Here is a 25,288-nt window from a genome sequence, read left to right as displayed (position 1 = left end):
GCACTCTATGCCATCCAGGGCCATGGATAGGAAGTGCTGTATGGCACAGCCTATGTATCTGATGACCTTGTCACATCCACACATGTTATAGAGCAACTGGGGAATGGCGGTTGTGGTGAGACTTAGGTCTAGGAAGGAGAGGTGTGTGAGAAAGAATTACAGGGGGCTGTGGAGCTAGAAGTCCAGCATGGACACTATAATGATGGTGGCATTGCCACAAGGGTTGGGAGATATGCAATCAAAATGACCACAAAGAGGATCCTTTCCAAATTGGGGTGGTCAGAAAATCCAAAAAGGATGAAATTTTCCTGGGTGCTGTCACGGGTACTATCCAACTCTACTGCACCGCAGGAGAAGAGAAAATTTGGGGGAGAAAAGTAATCTACAACCACTAACCGCTCTTCATGTCTATCATACTAAAAGTACTTGAAATTTCCAATGAAAATGTGTGTGCATGTGTTTGCATAGTGTAGTATCTTAAAAATAGACATATTTGGATAGAAAAAATATATTTTGGGCATAAGAAATCTATTCAAAACAAAACACAAATCTTGAATGCCATTTAAAAGATAACAAAAATCTTGGTGAAAATTGAAAATGAAAACAATTTTGATGAGAAAAAAAGTACACACAGAGTAAACTCAAAAACAATATACTGAGGATATTTTACTAAAAGTGAACCATACTTTTAGATTATGTGTATATCTTACAAATCTTTAAGAAAATAATTTTTAAAAATAGAGAATTTTTGTATTCTTCCTCTAGCTCCTGAATACTCTGAAACAGTCTACTTGTAAAATGAAAAACTTATTTTTACTATACATTACTCTAGGTAGAAAGTTGGGATATCATCCTAAGATTAGATTCACTTTCTCTCCTTTTCTGGAAATACATTTTCTGAATGTTGTAGAAGGTAGTTAGCAGTGGTTGATAACTATTGGCTGTCATTAACTTCTGGGAAATGTCGACTCCTTCCAAACTTGTACACAAAACATCAGACTTGAGAGAACATTTATTGGGATTTCTGGGTTTCTGTGATCTTTAGCTGTCAGGACCAGATGTGAGTTTATCCACCTAGTAGACACCACCACAGATTATAGTTTCAATTGTCGTCTATGATCAATGTTTTAGAAACTTAATATCTAACGCAATCGTACCCATATACCACACTTTCATATGGTAATACAGTGCCTTCTGAATCTAACTCTCGTAAATTACTGCCAGTCTCCATTCCACATCCAATTTTTGAAGATGTAGATAATTCTTAGGCTCATCTTATAATTCCAATACCTAGTATTTTCCCTGCATTTTATATGGAAACCACAGTTATTGACATTTTAATTAATTATTGCAGTAGTTTCTGGCTTCCTCATGGACCTAGAGGGAAGAATTTTTTAGTAGGTTTTTAAAACTTGAGAAAAGTTGCATAAAGTGTTACTTATAAATTTATGGCAGATTTAATTGAAATAATAATTCAAATAGACTCTCTCTTTTTTTCTATATCCTAGTGAAATGAAAGTTTAAGTCTTTGAGAAAAGTGAGGAAATTGTTCTTTTGTGCCTCTTTTCATTCTCATCACTCCCATTTTTCTCTACACTGGAGCAATCTTTGTTTTTTCCTGGTTTCCATTTGTTTTGGCATCATTTGGATACAAATCACTTTCTCCTAAGACTTCGTCATTCTTCAAGGTAGTACTGGATCAGATTCCAGACAAGTAAAACACTACCTTCAAGTGTGATACATGTTGAAGTGATTTTTTTCTGAATTGCCATTTTTAAAAAATTATATGAAAACAGTTTTATATAAAATAGGATTTTAGTTCAACTATATATTAAGAAACATCAAAAAAGCCTTAAGGATGTAAAGTTTTTCAGTTTTAAAAAATAAAACAATAGTAGAAGAATGACAGACAGTGGGGCTAATAATTTGTATTGAGGAATCTTGCCCAGTTCTATGTCTAATTACAATGTATATAATTGTTGACTGTAAGCTTATGTGTTAGATCCTGGCCTTGTTCTTAGGGTTGGTGTCCTCTTCCTCCTATCTTTCACTCCTCCTTCAACTCTTCCCCTCTTAAACTTTCCTTAACATTGTTAATGGTCTTCAGTTGCTCTTCTGAATTATTACTCTTATGAAAATATTGAAATGGTTTTCTTTACTTAGCTACTGAATAATCCTCAAACATATTAACTTGGTTTTCAAGAGCCTTACAATTTACACTATCTTGCTTTTAAACTTAATTTCTCACTAATATATTGGATATCTCCTGTCTCTCTAATTACTACTCTCTGGATCTAAGCATTTTCTAAACGTGTGGCATGTACACTGCTGTATCCACTTTCAATACTCTTATCTAGTCCATAACTACTGGGCAACATTTATCACATCTTTGTCAAGATTCAGTCTTCCTCTGTGAAGCTCCTATGATTCCTCAATTAGTTTCAATTATCTCCCTTTTATGATAACCTCTATACATTCATACCTATATATCCATCTTCTTCCTATGATACCCTCTATCTCTATATCTAGACATTTATCTCACCGTACCTTGCATTATCTCTACATTTTTTTTTCCAGAAAGATTAGCCCTGAGCTAACATCTGTGGTTAATCCTCCTCTTTTTGCTGAGGAAATCAGCCCCAAGCTAAGATCTGTCCCCATCTTCCCCTATTTTATATGGGACAGCTGCCATATCTTGTCTTGACAAGTGGTGCATAGGTCCTCACCTGGGATCTGAACTGGTGAGCCCCGCACTGCTGAAGCAGAACTTGTGCACTTAGCCACTGAGGTACAAGGCCAGCCCCAACATTATCTCTACTTTTTTATTGTGGTTTTATCCAGTAGAGGTCCTGAGCACAAAAAAAAAAATAGGATTAACCTATTGTTATCTCTCCTGAAATGCTATTGAACACACATAAAAATTGTACAATAAATAGTGTCAAATTTCATTTAGAGTGAAGATACTTTGCGACAGGAAACTCTGTTTACCTAATTCTTTGAACTAAATTGTGGGTTCCACAGACATTTTTATGCATATAATATAAAACATGCTGTATTCCACTGCTGTTCTCAGAACACAATGAGCTGGGTGGAAGTGATAGAAGTGAGTTCTGGTACCTGTTGATATGAAGGGATCCATCATATCAAATAACATATTTTATTTTCACATTCATGTTACTTCAAATTTCAGTCTTTTCCACCTCCACTTTTATCTTTCCCATATCCAGATTTTTTATAACCACCAATTAAATCATCATGTTTCAGGCTCAAATTGGAGGATAAAATGCTTTTTATCTCCCTGTATGTTTCTTTTTCTTCACATTTCCTCTCATACAGAATGCTTTCTGAGCTTCTCTCCACATCTCTGCCTATCAGATTATTTCAAGTGTAGTTCAAAACTTCCTTTTTACGGGACACTTTGCATAATTAACTTACTGAAACTCAAAATCTTCTTGTCTATGGGTCACTGATATGGATACATTTTACCCATTGTATTTTGTATGACTTTGTATATACCTGCCAATCTATTCTGTTATGTAACAACATTTGTTAGGAAAGCATATTCCTAATTACCTTATAGAGTTTGTTGAAACAAAAGAGATAAAGTAGTTTAATAACTTGGTGTGTCAATCAACCTAGCAATTTCAAAACACAAAATCCTCAAACAGATCATTTATTAAACAGAACAAACCAGAAAAATCACTCAAAATCTTCAATTTGTTAGTCCTATGCTTTCAAGCAAATAAAAGACATCTTTGCCTTTTTTTCTCCTCCTGGTACAAAATACAGACTTCAGTAGGAGTGATGAGGCACACAAGAAAGATACTAGCATTAATGGCTTGGTGAAGTAAGTGAGAGAAGAGGATGAGAGGAGGAGCCGTAGGAGGTAACAGAGGGGAGGTGGTGAGAGTGAGCAAGGACAAAACTCTTGAAGAAAGAAATTTTCAAAAATAATAATTAAAAAACTTAAAAAGAAATATGCGAATTGCCTGATAGAGACAGAAGGAAGTAGAAGCAGACAGTTTCATGAGGCCCCAGTGTTGGTAGGTCGCCAGGAGACTCTGCACATTCACAATTCTAAACTTGCTCAGGGTATTCGCTCCCTGAAGTGGAATTTCCATGCAGTCTCCCACACAAGCTCACATATAGCATTCTGTCTATAGCTCTGTGGAGTGGACTTCTCACAATAAAAATTAATTAGTGGATTTAGTTAATTTAATTCAAATAAATACTAAAAACTTTTCTACATTTTTTATCTGAACGAGGTCATTCTATTTTCTTTTCCCTGGTAGACTTCACAACAGAGAACTGCAGTATAACTTTGGAAAAGCTAAAGGCCATCACCATTCCCATTGATATTAAAATATAGAAGAATGGTAGTGATAACAATAGTAGATAGTAAGATTATATCAGAGAGGAAATAAATACTAAGATGGGGGGCTGGCCCTGTGGCCGAGCGGTTAAGTTTGCATGCTCCACTGCAGGCAGCCCAGTGTTTCATTGGTTTGAATCCTGGGTATTGACATGGCACCACTCATAGAACCACGCTGAGGCAGCGTCCCACATGCCACAACTACAAGGACCCACAACTAAGAATATACAACTATGTACTGGGAAGCTTTGGGAAGAAAAAAATCTTAATAAAAATAAATACTAGGATGGATACAAAATCAGCAGAAAATAAAAAATGGAGAGTTGGATATTCCAAAAGAGAGGATTCAAACATGTAAAATAACAGAAAGAAAAACAAATGTATGCAGTGTAGATGGGAACATATTACTTAGTTATTTTTGAACAGAGAGATATTAGGTTCTTGTGTTAGTTTATCACAGACTTAGTTTTTATTCCTAAATGCATGCCTTGAGTGTAAGAAATCTAGAAAATACATATTGCACAATTTTTATATGCCCAGAGACAGACAATATGAGGCAGCAGACAACTTGTATAACTGGGTAGGTGTATGGTTGGGGATGGCTGATCTGCTTCAATCTGACCTGGTTGCCCTCTACATTTGATGCAAAGCTAACATCCGTGATCTTCAATCTCCATCTTTCCCTGTTGTGCTACATCTCTGTTTTCTGTGAACCACACATTTCTACATTGTTTACTTTTTATTTCTAGAGGAGCATATTTTTCTTTAAAAAGTTTGCTGGAGAGTCAAATTTTTGAGATGCTAGATATCTTTACATTAGCCTTCTACGTGAATGATATTTTGGCTAGGTATAATATTCTACTATGAAAATTTATCATTTATCTTTCAGTCTGTTATTGAAAAGTTGGAAACCATTTTGCTTCCTGACATTTTTTTCCCTCTCAAGAAGCTTGTGAATCTATTATTTGTCTTAGGCATACTGAATAGTACAATATTTCATTCACTGAACTAACAGGTCTCAGGAAGCCCTTTAATATAACCACACATGATATTCAGCTTTGGGAAATGTTCTTAATGTATTCAGTTAATAGTGTACTTACCCTATTTCCTCTGTTCTCCAGTGGTAGAACTGCTATTACTCACTATTGGAACTCCTGAACTAATTTTCTATTTTTTTGTCTCTTATTTTCATTCTTTTTTTATATTATCTTTTTGAATATTTTCTCATTGTGATCATCTAACATTTCATTGTTGATCAATGATTAATTATTTTGATTGATTACTTTGATTGAAGTACTGTTGACATACAATATTATTTCAGGTGTACAGCATAAGGATTCAACATTTATAATAAGTTACAAATTGCTCGCCATGACAAGTCGAGTAGCTATTTTCATCATAAAAGTTATTACATTATTATAGACAATATTCCCTATGCTGTACATTATATCCCTGTGATTTATTTTATAACTGGAATTTTGTACCTTTTAATCCCCTTCACCTATTTCAACATTTCCCCAGCCCCGAACCTTCTGCTGAACACAGATATATTCTTTTAGCTATGGTTTTGTTTCTGCTGTTTTGTTTTGTTTTCTGGATTCCACATATAAGTGAAACCATATGGCATTTGTCTTTCTTTGTCTGACATTTCATTTAGCATAATACCTTCTAGTTCCATTCATCTTGTTGCAAATGATAATTTCATTTTTTATGGCTAAGAAATATTTTATTTTATATAAATACATATCACACATCTTTATCTATTCATCTGTTGATGGACATTTTGATTCTATATCTTGGCCATTGTAAATAATGTTGTAGTGGTTATAGGGGTGCATATACCTCTTTGAATTATTGTCTTTTTTTCTTTGGATAAATTTCCAAAAGTGGAATTGCTGAATTGGGTGGTAGTTCTATGTTTAATTTTTTGAAGAACGTCCAAATTGTTTTCCTTAGTGGCTGCACCAATTTATGTTCCCATCAACAGTGTAAAAGAGTGCCCTTTTCTCCACATTCTTGCCAACGTTTATTTGTTGTTTTTTATAAATCTCACACATTTAAAGTTATATCTCATTGTTTTAATTTGCATTTCCCTGATGATTAGTGATATTGAGCATTTTTCCATGTGTCTTTTGGCCATCTGTGTATCTTCTTTGGAAAAATGTCTATTCAGGTCCTCTTCCTTTTATTTAATGCTATTGTTTGATTTTTCACATTGAGTTGTATTAGTTCTTTATATATTGGATATTAGCACCTTATCAGTTATATCATTTGTAAATATATTCTGCCATGCACTGTGGTGCCTTTTTTGTTGTTGATGGTTTATTTTGCTGTGCAAAAGGTTTTTACTCTGAAGTCATCCCATTTGTTTATTTTTCACTTTTGTTGCCTTTGCCTGACATTACAGATCTACCAAAAAATAATACTTGTAAGCCTGTAAGACTGATGTCAAAGAGCTTACTGCCAAGTTTTCTTTTTAAGATTTTTATGATTTCAGGTCTTACATTTAAGTCTTTAACCCATTCTGAGTTTAATTTTGTATACAGTCTAAGAAAGTGACAGTGTCCAGTTTTATTCTTTTGCATATAGCTGTGCATTTTTCCCAACACTATTTATTGAAGAGACTGTCTCTTCATCAGTATATGTTTTTGCCTCTTTTGTTATAGATTAGTTGACCATATAAACATTGGCTTGTTTCTTGGCTTTCTATTCTGTTCCCTTGATTTATGTGACTGGTTTTCTGTCAGTATCATAGTTTTGATTACTATAGCTTTGTAGTACAGTTTGAAAGCAAAGAGTGTGATACCTCCAGCTTTGTTCTTCTTTCTCAAGATTGCTTTAGTTATCCGAGGTATTTTGTGGTTCCACACAAATTTTAGAATTATTTATTCTACGTTTGTGAAGATGTCATTGGTGTTTTGACAGAGATTGCATTGATACTATAGATTGTTTTGGGTAGTATGGACACTTTAGCAATACTAATTCTTTTAATCTATGAGTATGGTGTATCTTTCCATTTACTTATGTCATCTTCAATTTCTTTCATCAGTGTCTTGTAGTTTTCAGAATACAGGTCTTTCACCTCTCTGGTTAAATTACTTTCTAGGTATTCTATTCTTTTTGATGAAGTTGTAAATGAGACTGTTCTCTTAATTTCTCTTTCTGATTGTTTGTTAGTAGTGTTTAGAAACACAACAGATTTTTATGCATACATTTTGTATCCTGCAACTTTACTGAATTAATTTAGTAGTTCTAAGATTTTTTTGGTGGAGTCTTTAGTATTTTCTGTATGTAGTGTCATGTCATATGCAAAAAATGTTCATTTTATTTCTTTCTTTCCAATTTTAATAATTTTTATTTCTTTTCCTTGTCTTATTGATGTGGCTAGGACTTCCAATACTATGTGGAATGAAAGTTGTAACAGTGCTCATTTTTTCCTGTTCCTGAGCTTAGAGAAAATGCTTTCAGCTTTTCATCATTCAGCATGATACGAGCTGTGACCTTATCATATATGGCCTTATTCTGCTTAGATATGTTCCCTCTATATCCACTTTATTGAGAGTTTTTAAATCATAATTAGATGTTGAATATTGTGAAGTGATTTTACTAACTCTATCGAGATGACTATATGATTTTTATGTTTCATTTTGTTAATGTGGTGTATCACATTGATTGACTTGCCAATATTAAACCATTTTTGTATTCCAGGGATAAATCCCACTTGTTCATAGTGCGTTATCCTTTTAATGTATTGTTTAATCTTGTGTCCTAATATTTTGTTGAAGACTTTTATATTAATCTTCAAACAGAGATATTGGCAAGTAATTTTCTTTTTTTGTGGTAACTGTCTGGTTTCAGTATTAAGGTAATGCTGGCTTCATAGAATGAATCTGTAAGTGTTTCTTTTTCTTCAACTTTTTAGAATACTTTTAGAATGATAGATGTTAAATCTTCTTTAAGTATTTGGTAGAATTCACCTGTGAAGCTTTCTGTTTCTGGACTTTTGTTTCTTGGGAGTTTTTGATTATTCATTCAATTTTATTAGTAGTAATTGGTCTGTTCAAATTTTCAATTTCTTCCTTTTTTGTTTTTTTTGTTTTTTATTTTTTTTAAAGATTGGCACCTAGGCTAACAACTGTTGCCAATCTTCCTTTTTTTTTTTTTTTAAGTATTGGCACCTGGGCTAACAAGTGTTGCAAACTTTTTTTTTTCTTCTGCTTTATTTCCCAACCCCCCCACCCAGTTACATAGTTGTATATCTTAGTTGTAGGTCCTTCTAGTTGTGGGATGAAGGATGCCGCCTCAACGTGGCCTGACAAGCGGTGCCATGTCCATGCCCAGGATCTGAACCCTGGGCCGCTGCAGCGGAGCACACGAACTTAACCACTCGGCCACAGAGCCAGCCCCTCTATTTCTTCCTGATTCACTCTTGGAAGATTGTATGTTTCTAGGAATTTATTCATTTTTTTAAGGTTATTCAATTTATTGCACGTAATTGTTCATAGTAATCTCATGATCATTTTTATTTCTATGGTATTAGTTGTAACATCTTCTCTTTTACTTCTGATTTTATTTATTTGGATCCCCTTCCTTTTTTATGAGTCTAGCTAAACATTCATTTTTTTTGAGATCTTTTTGAATAACCAGCTCTTAGTTTCATTGATGTTTTCTATTTTTTTAGGTCTCTATTTCATTTATTTCCACTCTGATCTTTATTATTTCTTTTCTTCTACTGACTTTGGGCTTTGTTCTCCTTTTCTAGTCCTTTAGATGAAAGTGTAGATCATTTAGTTCAGACTTTTCTTGTTTCCTGATGGAGATATGTATCACTATAAAGTTTCCTCTTAGAACTGCTTTTGCTATGTCTCACAGATTTTGGAAATGTCTGTTTTCATTTTCATTTGTTTCAAGGTTTTCTTTATTTCCTGTTTGATTACTTTTTTGATATACTAGTTGTTTACTAGCATGTTATTTAGCCTCCATGTCTTTGTGGTTTTTCCAGTTTTCTTCTTTTAATCAATTTATAGTTTCATACCATTGTGGTCAGAAAAGATACCTCATACAATTTCAATATTCTTAAATTTATTGAGACATATTTGTGGCCTAATATGTGATCTATCCTGGAGAATCTTCCATGTTCACTTAAAAAGAATTATATTCTGCTCTCTTTGGGTGAAACGTTCTGTACGTATTTGTTAATTCCACCTAGTCTAATGTGTCATTTAAGACCGATGTTTTCTTATTGATTTTCCTGTTTTTTTTTTAAGATTTTATTTTTTCCCTTTTTCTCCCCAAAGCCCCCCCGGGTACATAGTTGTATATTCTTTGTTGTGGGTCCTTCTAGTTGTGGCATGTAGGATGCTGCCTCAGCGTGGTCTGATGAGCAGTGCCATGTCTGCGCCCAGGATTAGAACCAACGAAACACTGGGCCACCTGCAGCAGAGCGCATGAACTTAACCACTCAGCCACGGGGCCAGCCCCATGAATTTCCTGTTTTATTTGTACTTTATTCTTGTTTTTAATTTTAATTTTTGTAGCAGTAACATTGGATTATAACATTATATAACTTTCAGATGTACATCATAATGTATTTCTAATTCTGTCTATATTACATCACGTTCACCACCCAAAGACTAATTATAATCCATCACCACACAAATGTGCCTAATCACCTCTTTCCTCCTCCTGTCTCCTCCATTTCCCTCTGGTAACGACCAATCCAGTCTATGTTGTTATGTGTTTGTTTCTCGTTGTTTTTATCTTTTACTTATGAGTGAGATCATATGGTATTTGACTTTCTCCTTCTGACTTATTTCACTTAGCATAATACCCTCATGGTCCCTCCATGTTGTCACAAACGTCCAGATTTCATCATTTCTTCTGGTTGAATAGTATTCCATTGTGTATGAATACCACATCTTCTTTATCCATTCATCCCTTGATGAGCACTCAGATTTCTTCCAAACTTTGGCTATTGTGAATAATACTGTGATGAACACAGTGGTGCATGTATCTTTATGCATTTGTGTTTTCAAGTTCTTTCCCAACAGTGGAATAGCTGGATCATATGGTACATCTGTTCTTAATTGTTACTATATATTTCTAATTTTCTGTCTTTTAATAGTTACTTTATATATTTAGGTGCTCCTATATTGAGTGCATAGATATTTATAAGTGTTGTATCCTTTTGTTGGGTTGTTCCCTTTATCACTATGTAGTGTCCAGCTTTGTCTCTTGTTACAGTTTTTGTTTTAATGTCTACTTTGTTTGATATAAGTATTGCTACCCTCACTTTCTTTTGCTTGCCATCAGCATAGAGTACCTTTTTCCATACTTTCACTTTCAGTCTGTGAGTTTCTTTAGTTCTGAAATGTGTCTCTTGTATGCAGCATATATATGGGTCTTTTTTTTAATTCAATTGGCCACCCTATGTCTTTTGATTGGAGCATTTAGTCCATTGACATTTAAAGTAGCTATTGATAAAAATATATTTATTGCCATTTGTTACTTTTTTTTCTGGGTGTTTTAGTAGTTCTCTGTTCCTTTCTTCTTCTCTTGCTATCTTCCCTTGTATTTTGATGACTTTAGTAATATACTTAATTTCTTTCCTCTTACTAATTTGTTTACTTCTTATAGGTTTCTGGTTTATGATTACCATGAGGTTTCTATATAATAGTCTATGTATATAGCAATCTATATTGAGTTGATAATCTCTTTAGCTTGACCTCTTTCTAAAAGCTCTAATATTTTACTCTGCTCCGCCCACATGTTACGTTATTGAAAACATACCAAATCTCTTGTTTTGTGTGAGTCTATCCATTACCTTCTTATCATTGCAATAGGTCAGTTTAGTACTTTTGTATTTCAACCCATATACTTTCTTCATAGGTGGTTGATCTGCTAGGTTTACTGTATTGTTGCCTTTACCAGTGATTTTAATGCCTAATTTTTTTTTGGTAGTTTTCTTATCCCTATTTGTGGTCTTCTCTTTCCCACTTAAATAAGTTCCTTCAGCATTTCTTGTAGAACTGGCTTCTTGGTGATAAACTCCTCTAATTTTTTCTTGTGTGGGAAGCTGTTTATCTCTCCTCTCATTCCAAATTATACTCTTGCTGGATACCGTATTCTTGGCTGTAGGTTTTTTCTTTCAGCACTGTAAATATGTCTTGCCACTCTCTCCTAGCCTGTAAGGGTTCAGGTGAGAAATCTGCTGATAGCCTAATGAGCTTTCCTTTGTATGTCAATTGTTGCCTTTCTCTTGCTGCTTTTAGGATTCTCTCTTTATGTTTAATTTTGGAAATTTTAATTTTAATGTGTCTTGGCGTGGGCCTCTTTGTCTTATTCTTATTTGTTGCTCTCTGTGTTTCTGTACTTGGATGTCTGTTTCCGTCCTTAGGTTAGGAATGTTTTCAGCTATAATTTCTTCCAATAGATTCTCCACCCCTTTGTCTTTCTCTTCTCCTTCTGGGACACCTATAATGCAAATGTTAGTGCACTTGATATTGTCCCAGAGTTCCTTTAGACTGCTCTCATTCTAATTCTTTTTTCTTTTCTCTGTTCACTTGGTTGATTTCCTCTAGTCTTTCTTCCAGCTCACTGATCCACTTTTCTGTATCATCTACTCTGCTATTTTGTCCCTCTAGTGAATTTTTCATTTTCAGTATTGTATTCTTCATTTCTGATTTGTTCCTTTTTATATTTTCTAATTCTTTGTTGATGTTCTCACTGTGTTAATCCAGTCTTCTCCCAATATCTGTGAGCATCTTTATGAATTTTGTCTGAACTCTTTGTCAGGTAAATTGCTTATTTCTGTTTCATCTTGTTCTTTTTCTGAGGTTTTGTCCTGTTCCCTTGTTTGGAATGTATTCGTTGTCTCCTCATTATGTCTCTTTCTCTGTGCTTATATCTATGTATTAGGTGAGTCACCTATGTCTCCTGAGCTTGGAGAAGTGGCTTTATGTATGCAATGTCTTTTGTGGACCAGCAGTGTGCTTCCCTCTTGTCCTCAGTGCAAATTATCCAGAAGCAACCCTTGTTTGGGCTACTTGTGTCCTTCTTTTATGTCAGGGTTGCTCTTACTGCAGGTACACAGGGAGTCTAGTCTTTCCCTCCCCAGCTGGCTATTTGTACATTGGGGTTGGGGAACCCAAGCACCTTTGGTTGCAAAGTCTAATAGCACACTCCTGTTGCAGTTTTCCTGTTAATTGAGTATGTATCCAGTGTAGCTGGTTGCTAGACTCAGCTGCTCACAGTTGCTATAGGCCTCAGGCCTACAAGGCTGTTGTCAACTCTCTTAGGGTCCCAGCTGTGTGGTGCTGGCCTTAGGCACAGGAGCACCCAATTGTTTCAGGTGGAGCCAATCCTATTTGTAGCTGATTGTGAAGCACACATCTTCTGCCACTGATAAGCCCCACCCCCTACTGCTCCAGATACACTGTCAACACAGCCCTGGTCCATGCACACTTCCTGACCCCCCTGGAGCACACCCAGTTGCCCTACTGCAGATTCCACCACCTCTCCACTAATGTGCCCCACAGTTCACATAGTCCTCATGCAGTCCCTGCTCCACAGAGATGGAAACACTTGCCTTCCTGTAGAGGATCAAGGCACACAGTCTATGCAGACCAACAAGTAGCTTGAGGGCTTGCTGTTGGGTGGGGCTGGTCTCTAGGGTGGGCTGCCTGCCCTGGCTGAAATGGATTAAATCTTCACTCTGCTGGATGTGGCAGACCCCTGGGCTATCAGGCCAGAGGAAGAACTTCAATGGCATGTGCTGGTGTCTCTGTCAGCACACATGTCCTAGATTACAACAATGGCCGCCACCAAAGTCTCAGTCTCTGGAGAGGTCTCATCTCTCACCAAAATGCACCCGGAGCCTACCAGGTGAGGTTCTTTTCACCAAAGGACTGTGCAGCTGTCTTTTTGGTGATTTTAATTTGTTCTCTGAGATGGGTGAATTTGTACATGGGCCCTTTAAGAGCCAGGTTTTTTCATCTTTCCTCTGATAGCTTTTCTAGGGGTATTCCCTGTTGGAGTTAATAGCCAGAGAAGCCAGATAATAGGACATTTGCCTCACTTGTGCTGAGTCTGAAGGATGCTTATAGTGGTAATGTGCCTTCACTAAAGTCCAAACTTCTCCAGGGAGGACTGCATTCCTTAGGGTGGCTCCCACTTGGCCAGCTAAGAAGCTCCATTGCTCATGAAGGTGACTTTTTTCCATCTCCAGAAGGAATTTCTGCCACTTCTGCTTCAGTTAGGAATGTACCTTGCCGTGTGGGTTTTTATCCAGTTTTCACTTTTTTCTCCAGGGTAATTTTTCCAAGAATAGTTATAACCTGGTTGTGTTTATAGGAAGAGGTGAGTTCAGAGTCTGCCTATGCTGCCATCTTGACAACATCTCTTTTATTGATTTTCTGTGTGGATGATCTATTAATTGACATTAGTGGGGTGTTAAAGTTTTCTACTCTTACTTTTCCCTGAACCTTCCCCCCCTTCCTCTGAACCTAGCAGTGTTTCTCTCTTTAAAATTAAGCCTTCTGAAGATCCAAAGGCTAAACCCTTAATTTATTATACTCCCTGGACTGAGGCTGAACTTTAAGGCCTTGTCAGAGATACCCCTGAAGTACCCCCAAAATCCTTACACATTTGCTGAGGAATTTAATATAGTCCTTCAAACTTATCAAACTGATTTCTCTAATTTGTTTTATTTTATTGTATTTTTTGAGGAAGATTAGCCATGAGCTAACTGCTGCCAATCCTCCTCTTTATGCTGAGGAAGGCTGGTCCTGAGCTAAGATCCTTGCCCATCTTCCTCTACTTTTTATATGTGGGACACCTGAAATAGCATGGCTTGCCAAGCAGTGCCATTTCCACAACCAGGATCTGAACTGGCGAACCCCAGGCTGCCGAAGCAGAACGTGTGCACTTGACCACTCTGCCACTGGGCTGGCCCTGATTTCTCTAATTTAAATCAGCCAGTTTGTGTGCTTGTCAGTGAAAGATAGACCCAGCATTGGATAAAAACCATTAAATTGGGAAAATCTTGAAAGGTCTCTAGAATTACAACCAGGAGACCAACCTGCTGACCTGTGGTGTGATAAAGCTTGTGCAATCACTGGAATCTTCATTGGGAAATTCCTGGGTTATGCCCAAAGTCTATTGATTGGGAAAAAATCACCCTTGTGTACAAAAACCTGATGAACCTGTTCATGGCTGTTACGATTGACTGCATATTGTTTTAAAGAAAATTTGGTTTTCCTTCAGATGTTAGTTCCACCCAGGTAGCTTTTAACTCTATGTTTATTAATGGGCTGAACTGGGAATTTTCTTTTCTACTGCAAGAATCAGAATAGAAGAGAACCTATGTCTACTCTAGATTTTGTTAATCTGATAAAATTCTCTTGCACCCTAAGTGAGTCCCCTAAAAGACAGATCGTTTAAATTCTTAATTCTCAACTCTAGCAAATGAAGTCATCTGAATGAAATAAAACAACCTCCTAGTTCCTGCTATTGTTACAAACAGCCAGAACATTGGGCAATAAATTGTTACAAATTTACGTGCTTCAATTGCCTTCAGCCCTCTCACCTGCCTCTCCAGTGTCCCCAAAATTCTCAATGATTTGTCTCTGAGGAACTACAGGTGCTCTTCCCAGCCCTGCCTCTTAATCAGCTTGCAGAAGCTCTTCTCCAGATTAGAGAGAAGTCTTTTTCTCTCCTAACTGATACTGAAGCCACACTCCTGGTCCTCAACCTCACGTCTATAAAGCAGTCCCCGCCTTGGGGTACTAAAACAGTTCAAATAGTGGAGGCTACCAATAAATCTCAAAAAGTTATTAAAAAAATAAACCTATTCCATTTGTTTAGGCCCTTTGAGAGACCTATACCCTTTTCTCTTTGCTCACTCTGTCTCTGTGCTCTTATAAAGCTGATACTTCTTGGAAAATCATACTAAAATTTCTTTCTCCCAAAAGGAGGAAATAATTCTAGAATTTGACAGTAGTCATCAAAACAGCCAGCCAAGTGAACTAAATGACACTTTGATATCATTCATTATCTCTGTTTCTGATGGTACTAGGGCTGATTCTGGAAACATTGGTTATTTATTCCTATTGAATCAGCAACCACCTTCCTATGGGCAAAGTCTTCAACTGATATTGATAAAATTCACAGTGTACACCACATCAAGATTCAAATAGATCCCTCAAAATATCTCCCCAGACTTAGTCAATATCCTATAGGTAAAGAAGACCTCAAGGTATAAAGCCCATAGAAGAGAATTACAAGTCTCAAGGCTTCATTATCTCTTATACTAGTCCCTGTAATACCTCTATTATACCTGTGAGAAAACCCAAGAGCCAAGTGTGGAGGCCTGTCCAGGACTTCTATGCAGTAAACAAAATTGTGATCCCTTAACATCTATTGTTCCTAACCCTCATACACTTATATCCATTCCCACCTGAAACAAATTCTTTATAGTTATTATTTTATGTAGTGCAATCTTTAGCTTTCTAGTAGATGAAGCTAATCAATCTCTTTTTGCCTTCACTCGAGAGGACAGACAGTTCACCTAGACAGTAATGCTTCAGAGTTGTACTGAGAGCCCTTTATATTAATCAGAAATCCTGAAGGCTGATTTGGAAGATATAGGAGTTCTACTTTGTTGCAGTATGTGGATGATTTACTTATTTGCTTTGCTTACCAAGTTTCCTCAGAAGAAGACATAATCCATTTGCTAAAGATTTCAGATTTAAAGGGATGTATGATTAACAAGGAGAATTGCAGTTTGCCCAAACCCAGGTTTGATATTTAGGACATGTGATATCAGAACAAGGGCTAAACGTGGATTCACATAGGTTTCATGGTGTTTAAAGTTTCCCCAAACCCAGAACTAAGTGTCAATTGCAAGATTTTCCTGGGCTAGTTAGTTATTGCCAAAATTGGATTGCAAAGTTTTTCTATAATGCCCAACTGTCTGGTTTTCTGATGTACAACAACCTCTACTCAATTTTATGAGAATATTGGACAACATGACGTTTAAGGATTTAAAGGATAGTTTGATAAACCCACTTGCTCTTGTACATCCTGATTATTAGATTCCCTTTTCCATTTTTGTATATAAAAAGGAAGAGAATGCCCTCGGAATTTACTCATAGGATATTATAGCTAGCAACTGGACCCTGTGGCATGTGGATACACCTCTTGCTTTATAGCCTTACTGCCACTGCCTTTTTGGTTAAGGCCACTGAGAAACTTATTGTGGGATACCATTAACTACTTTTGTATGCCATGCAGTAAAATCCCTCATAAATTCTCATCAGACTCCACATATTTCAATCAGCTGCCACACCTTCTATAAATCCCTTCTGTTAACTGCTCCTCACATAATTTTTCATGTTGTAATAGCCATAACCCTTCTATTCTTCTCCCCGCCATTACTGAAAAAGTCCCTGAAGAATACTTAATGCTGATAGATCACCTCCAAAACTCCTCATGATGATCTGCGGGAAACTACTTTGGGTAACGCCGACTTCTCATGGTTCAGTGATGGTTCTTATTTAAAAGGTGACAATGGCAAATATTGTTCTGAGTAAGCTATTCAAACTCTTTTTGATATTGTATAGTTGGTACCTTTACTTATGGCTACTTTGACACAACAAGCTGAGTTATACACAGTTACACAAGCTTGCACTTTAGCCAAAAGCAAACTGACAATATTTATACTGAGAGTAGACACAATTTTGGAGTAGCTCGTGATTTTGGAATGTTGTGGAAGCAACATAGTTTCCTTATTTCCAGTGAAAATAAACATTTAAATGGTGCATATGTTCAGGGTTGAATAGATCCTATACTTTTACATGCTGCTTTAGCTTTTATGAAGATCAGGCATTCTAAACTTGACTCTCTGAAAACCAAAGGAAATTACCTTGCTGATATCTCTGCAAGAAATGCAGCCCTTAAAGGAACAAACAGCACCCAAACATCTATCGTGGTCTAAAGGGATATTTCTCCAAATGAAAACTTAGGAGAACTGTCTAGGTAAGCCTAACTATTGGTCTCAGAAAGGAAAAAAGGAAAGTAGAATTTCAACAATTGTTGGTTTAATGAAAAGAGTAAGTCCTGGATCAGAGCAAATAACAACCCAGTCCTACCAGAGACTCTAAAATTCCTACTCCTAACCACTCTACATGCATTTTACCATTGGTCTACTGACAAAACGATATCATTCATTAACCAAAATTAGTGGGAAATTATTAACAAACCTGCCAAAAATGCCTACCTCACTTGTCCCACTAGTCCAAAACGCAATAGGGAAGACTGTTTGTATGGCTTCTGGGCTTTTTAAACTGTGTAAACACTCATTCAAGTTTTGGCAATTGGATTTCACACAACTACTCCCATATCATGGATATAAATATCTCTCAGTCATCATTTGTATGTTTTCTCACTGTACAGAGTCCTTTCCAGGACGTGCTACTGCATCTTCTGTGGCATAGGTCCTTTTGGAAAGGGTTATCCCTACCTGGGGAAGACCTCGCAAACCTTATGGTCATCAAGGAATCCATTTTACTGGTCACGTACTTCAACAAATCTTCACTATTTGGCCAGTTTTAGAATACTCTCACTGTTCTCAACACCCTCAGTCTCCTGGTCTAATTGAATGCATTATGAAGACTCAATTGACAAAATTTCTAGAGATTCACCAAATGCTTTCACCAAAATCATTGCCTTTGGTCCTTCAAAATCTCAGATCCACCCCTCTGGAACTAATAAACTCTCACCATTAGAGATAATCACTGGATGCCCAATGAACTTGTCTCCTTCCTCTCTAGGCCCACAACTGATAAAAGGAGATATACTCCAATATTGCAAAGGACTAATTGCTTCTATTAAAAATAACCATGTTTTGGTAGAGCAATCTTTTGACAGTGTGCTCCAGGAAGACAAAGTCTTTATTCATTTTGCCATGTAACCAGGAAATTTCATCAATTGGAAAAGACACCTCCAGAAGGATTCTCTTCAACCTCACTGGAAAGGCCTCTCATTGAAAAGGTACTGTTAGCTGACCCTTGTGCCACCAAACTCCAGGGAATAGACTCTTGGATTGTGACACACCTACGGAAACACCAAATGCTAACTGGACCAGCAAATCATCTGGTGACCTGAAAGTAAAGATTTCTGGAATTGAAGCAGATTACATATGATGAGACACCTTTCCCAAGACATCCAGACCAAGCCTTTCTAAGTTTGTCTGCCAGCCTTTGGTGACAACATAGCACTTCAGATGATCTCCAATGCCTATGATCCTGACATGTAATTTATAAAAAAGGGCCTGAAGGTTCTCCTTCCTATTCCATATTTGTTACTCAATTGTGGCTACAATAGGTTTCCAATCAGTGCACTTCCCCTCCAATGTTGGACATGACACCCAGAAAACTCCTTCCTGGCATCAGGGGACAAATGCTTTATGAAACTGGAAAAATCTCACGCTTGATCAGTGATGCTTTCAAAGAAAGATCCTGATCAAAAAAGGAAAATATGAAAATTAATAAACAGAATCCTCATTAAAGTGGGGTCAGGAGGCCAAAAGGGGGAACTGTCACATCCTACATCGATACTGGAACCCAGCAGGACTTCCTTTTCTTGACTGGCAAGAAGCTCAGCCAACGAAACACTGCGACAAGTCAGCCAATGCAAAGCCACCATATATCAACCTCTCAATTCCTCCAATAGACACTTTGTTTACAAAAGTCCTCCCAACTTCTTCCCCTCTATAAAAGAATTTCTCCTCACTTTTGCTGCATGGAAGTTCCACATTGTTCACTATAGTTATAGACCTTGAGGCAAGTAAACCCATTTTTCTGAGGAATGAGCTGTCTATTCCTTAAGATCAGCAATTGCTACCCCAGCTTTCTTTTTGTTTCCATTTGCATGAAACATGTTTTTCTATTCCTTCACTTTCATCCTGTGTGTATCTTTAGATCTGAAGTGAGTCTCTTGCGGGTAGTTATATGTGTCTTGTATTTAATCCATTCTGCCACTGTATGTCTTTTGATTTGAGCATTTAATCCATTTACATAAAAATAATTATTGATGGATATGCACTTATTGTCACTTTGTTAATTGTTTTCTGGGTGTTTTTGTAGTTATCCATGTTTCCTTTATTTTTCTCTTGACCACTTCCCTTTTGGTTTGATAATTTTCTTTGGTGTTATGCTTGTGTTTCTTTCTCCTTATTTTCTGTGTATTTATTTTCGGTTTTTGATTTCTGGTTATCACGTGGTTTAAATATACCAATCTATGTATATGCCAGTCTGCTTTAAGTTGATGATCACTCAAGTTCAAGCACATTCTAAAAGCACTACCTTTTGACTCCACCATTTTGTGTTTCTAATGTCATATTTGACATCTTGTTGTTTTGTGTATTCCTAGACTAGTTATTGTAGACATACACGATTTTACTACTTTTGTCTTTTAACCTGCAAACTAGCTTTATAGGTATTTGATGCTATATGTTTTTCATTACCAATAATGTTTTCCTTTTATAAATTTTTGTTTACAATTATAACATTTTCTTTTTCAGTTAAAGAAGTCAATAACATTTCTTGTAAGGCTGGTTTACTGGTGATGAACATCTTTAGATTTTGCTTGTCTGGGAAACACTCTTTCCTTCAATTCTGAAAGATAGCCTTGCTGGGTAGACCATTAGTATTTGTAACTCTTTTCCTTCAGCAGTTTGAATATATTATGTCAGTCCTTACTGGCCTGCAAAGTTTCTGCTGAAAAATCACATGAAAGTCTTATCTGGGTTCCATTGTATGTAACTAACTGTTTTCCTCTCACTTTTAATTTTCTTTCTTTATCTTTAACTTTAGACAGTTTAATTTCAATATGTTTTGGTATAGGCCTCCTTAAGATCGTGTTAGTTGAGACTCTCTGTGTTTAGTGGACTTGGATGTCTATTTCTTTTGCAGGTTGGAGAAGTTTTCAGCCTTTATTTCATCAAATACATTTTCTATCCCTCTCTCACCCTTAGCCTTCTGGGACTCCTACAATGCAAATACTAATCCACTTGTTGTCCCAGGTGTCCCTAAGATATCTTCATATTTCTGTTCTGTTCCAGTTGGATGATTTCCACTACCCTGTCTTCTATATCACTGATTCATTCTTCTGCATCATCTAATCTGCCATTGATATCCTCAAATATATTTTTCACTTCAGTCATTTTATTCTTTAGCCATAAAGGGTTATTTTTTTTGTACTTTCTACCTCTTTTTTGAAGTTCTCACTGTGTTCAATTCTTCTTATGTGTTTGATGAGCATCTTTATGACCATTACTTTGAACTCTTTATCAGTAAATTATTTATTTCTGTTTTATTTGTTTCTCTTTGTTTTGAAGTTCTGTCTTGTTCTTTTATTTGGAACATACTCTTTGTCTCCTCATTTTGCCTGTCTGGGTTTGTTTCTATGTATTAGGTATGTCAGCTATGTCTCCCAGTCCTGAAGAGGTGGCCTTATGTAGAAGGAGTCTTGGGGAGCCCAGCAGCTCACATCCCACTGGTCACCAGAGCCAGATGCTCCAGGTATATCTCTTCTGTAGGCTGCATGTGCCCTCCTGTTGTGCCTGGGTTACAGTTGCTGTGGAGATGCTGGCATGTGAGACTGGCTCCCTTTGGGTGGGAGATGCTTTGGAGCGGTTTCAGTGCCAGCCAGAGCCACCTGCTGGGAGTGCAGGGAAGGAGTTATTATGGACGAACATTGACTGGGGCAAGTCTATAGGCAAATGCCAGGGCAGGGTGAGTGGTGTGAGCAAGTTAAATAGAGACTGTTAAATATGGTGCTCAACAGGAATAGGTAACCTAGGAAGAAGGAGTGTGAAAAAGTGGCATCCACCAGCAGTTTTATTTCTGTAGAAAGTTTCAACACCTTTCCGCTCCTCAGGCACATGCCTTAGAATTAGTCAATGGATCTCCTTCACATGTAATCCAGGCCTTTTCAAACTGCCACCTCTGCACTGGCAGACAATGACCTCAGAGACAGTGAGCTTGTCTATGTGCTTTTTGAGAATGAAGACTTGGTTTCTTATAGGTTTCTGGCTCTCCCAGACATAAGCCCTATTGGTTTTCAAAGCCAGATGTTTAGGGGGATTGTCTTCCTGATGCAGGTCCCAAAGTCTGGGAAGCCCAATATGTTTCTCAGGCCCCTCACTCATAAGAGAGGATCTCCATGGTTGTGCGTTGTGATGTCCCTTCTACTGTGTGTTGCCATACCAGGGGTGTTGGTCCTGAACAGACGACATATCTGCCCCTCCTACCCATCTTAATGGATTTTTTTAACATATCCTTAGTTGTGAAAAATTTGTTCTGCTAGTCTTAAGGTCATTCTCAGCAACAGTTTTTCTTTATATAGTTGTAGTGTTGCTGTGTCTGTGGGAGGAGGTGAGCTAGGTATTTTCCTCCTCCACTGTCTTCATCCTTTCTCTACCCTTTCTATTTATTTTTTATAGAAATTGCTCATATATATATATATACATATATGTATATATAGGCTGAGGAAGATTCACAATGAACTAATATCCATTGTTAATCTTCCTCTTTTTTATTTTTTATGTGAACTTTCACCACAGCATGGCAACTGACAGATGAGTGGTGTAGGTCTGTACTTTGGAACCAAACGTGGGACCGCAAAGTGGAGCACACCAAAGTCAACCACTAGGCCACCTGAGTTGGCCTCAAATTGCTCATATTTTTAACTAGCAAAAATATATTTTGGTTTTAGGATAAATATTTCTTTATGTAGCATTTTTGTTTCAGTTTTTACATCTTCCTTTATATTTTTAAAAAGCAATTTCTTGAAGGTTAATTCATCTTCCTACTCTCTGGATTTTCCTTTCAAGTTTCATTGTTTTATTTATTTGGGGCTGTATTTCATGAAAGATGATTTTACCATATATCTGATGATTCTTCTCTGTTCATATATATGAGTTAGCCACTCAATGGAAGTTCTGAGGAGAGGGAAGATTTTTTAAAATATAGCCATATATGTTTCAAGTGAGGACACTATTTGATTGTGAGAAATTTAAAATATTAGGGCCTCTGACTCTCTTCTCTTGAGCTGACCAGCTTCTAGAAAGAGAAAATTTCAATATCTCCTCTAAAGGTTATTAGCATGGCTGCCAGTATTACCAAACAAATGGGAATGAATTGGGCCTCCAGTTCAAGATGTGGGTGACTACACACACTACTATTGTCAAATTGGTCATCTGTCTGCATCTGTCACTGGTACCCCCTCTGGTTCAAAGACTCTAAAGAGGAGCTTTGGGTCTCCATAAGATACTAGCAGTCATCGAAATCTGAAACTCTTCATGCATTCACAAAATTTTAAATAATGAAAATCAAACCACCCAAATTTTATGTCAACATATACGTAAACATCGTAAATTAACAAAAGTCACTTTTTGGGACACAGTGGAACTGAAGGTCAGTAATAATACAGAAAAGAGAAGAATGCTGTATGCTACAGAGTTTCTGGTTCAATGTAGTTATCAGAATTCAAAGATCCCATAATGACCCATGTCCTAGTATAATCTCCTTCTTTTAGTCTGATTATTACTGGTTGTCAAGTCATGATTAGGTTATGTCAAAAGTGAAGGGATTTGGCAAGTGTATTTAAAGTTGACCTAATTCAAATATAATTCTACTTTTCAGTTGACTTTGAATTATACATATATAATTGTTTAGGTCTGTCTTATAAATAAAAAATTTTCTAATTATAACAGTAGTTGTCCAGGAGATATTATGTCTGAATGTCATGTATTAACAAACTGGTTATAACTATATCAAATAGATAAAGTAGAATAAGTGTAGCCGCCCCTGACGCAGGAAGGGTTAACAATCACTGGAAAAGGCTTGCCAACAAACTCTGACCCAGAGGTGAGAAGGCCGGTTAGCCAATGATGGGTAAGACCTCCAGGGGGAGGCAACCTAAGCCAGGCATCGGTCACCTGGGAGCACAGATGGAGACAGGATATCAATATCAGGAGAAGGAGGAGCCATTTCCTAGGAGGCCTTGTCTGCTCCGCGATAAAAATATATGAGCACAGCAAAAACATGATAATATCAAAACAGAGGCCAAGGGAGGGCTCCTTGAGAAATCACTAAGAATTCTTGGCATTCGCTAATTACTTCATCCAGAACACCTGTGTATGTTTAACAGATGTAAGCTATGTATATATTGAAACGCTGGGTACAATAAAAGAGTGGCCATCAGCCCTCTCTGCATCTATCCTGATGTGTACATTGGATTGGGACACCAACATATGGTGACCCTATATGATCCAAGATCAGCGGTATTATTGGTGAGTAACGATATGGGGGAATCTCAACCGCCAGTCGGCGGTCCGCCGTGAGAATGATGGGCCAATAATTGGCAACTCAGCAGAAATTATACTTTAAGACACTTCAGCAGCTGCTGAAGGCAATTTCAGTTTCAGTTTCTCCTGCCCAGTTACAGAGGATATTGCTGGAAGTAGTTCTAACCAACCATGACTTGGCGTCAGGAAACTCAAAACAGGGCACACACCCCAGTGTCCCGATAAATCAAGTTTGGGGAGTTCTCAATCAGCAGGCCAACTCTATGTGAATGATTTAGTGGCGACCTCAACAGCAAGTGCTGGAGGGGATCTCATGGCCTCAGAGACAGTCGTCATAGATTGTGCTGACGAAACCTTTCTTGTCCCTACCAATGTATGGGGACCTTTACAATCAGGATATTTTGAGTTATTAAAGGGAAGGTCTAGTTCAGCTTTGAAGGGCTTAAACATCATTCCCGGGGTAATTGATGCTGACTATCAAGGTGAAATAGAAATCGTGATCAGTTCATCTAGTTATTATGTGATAGAAGCTTTTACGAGGAAAGCTCAGTTGATATTAATACCTTATTTGTCCCCTGTTCATGCCTTGATTTCAGTTTCTGTTTCTCCCGCCAAGTTACAGAGGATATTGTAATATCTACACATTGCCCCTGGTTCCCTGAGGATGGTTCCTTGGACATTGAGTTGTGGGAAAGGGCTGGCAAGGCACTAAAGTCTCACTTTAAGCATGGCCTTTTAAAGGATGTAGATATGTTAACAACTTGGGGAACAGTATGTACTGCACTGTTCCCTTTGTTGGATCTATCAGATGAGGAAAATCGGCCTCTTCACCCAAGCGCCCTTCAGGCAAAGCTGAGGAAGCGCCGCCACTGCCTCCTCTGCCTTGCTCGCTGCCAAGAGACTCTTTTAAAAGGGTCGTTAGTAAATCTCAGACAAATTTTAAACAAAAGTCCTCAGACGATGACGATTTACCATTCCTCCCTCTTTTACAGAGGCGTTTCGCCTTCAAGAACCCTCCTGTCTTTCTTACTGCTCCTCCTTGTACTCCACCCGCCCTGTATGTTGATTCCAGACAGTATAATGTGGTTCATAATTGCCTTCAGGAAGGATTAGATCGTGGAGATCCTGATTTTTTTCCTGTGCCTTCCCCATAATGGTCAATCACGGGTGAAGAGAACATGAATCCCTTCCTTTTTGGGTGTTTAAGGAGCTGAAAAAGAGCATTAGAGAGAATGGAGTGCAGTCACCTTTCACTGTCGGGAGGATAGAGGCACTGGGAGCCAGTTATCATATGCTACCCTGTGATTGGCTTTTGCTCGCAAAAACTCTTTTGTCGCATGCTGAATATACCCTTTTAAGGTCTGAGTATAATGAGATATCTGTATCCCAATGTATGGATAATCTATCTTTTAAGCCCCATCTCCCAATTAGTGCTGACATGTTACGGGGGGGTCGGCCAATATGCGACGCCTCAAGCACAGGCTGAGGCAAATGGAATGTTGCATAGACAATGTTCAGAGGTGGCATTAGCAACCTGGAAGACAATT

This window comes from Equus caballus, chromosome 17 (assembly GCF_041296265.1).
Source record: "Equus caballus isolate H_3958 breed thoroughbred chromosome 17, TB-T2T, whole genome shotgun sequence".
NCBI lineage: Eukaryota > Metazoa > Chordata > Mammalia > Perissodactyla > Equidae > Equus > Equus caballus.
Note: the sequence above shows the minus strand (reverse complement) of the source record.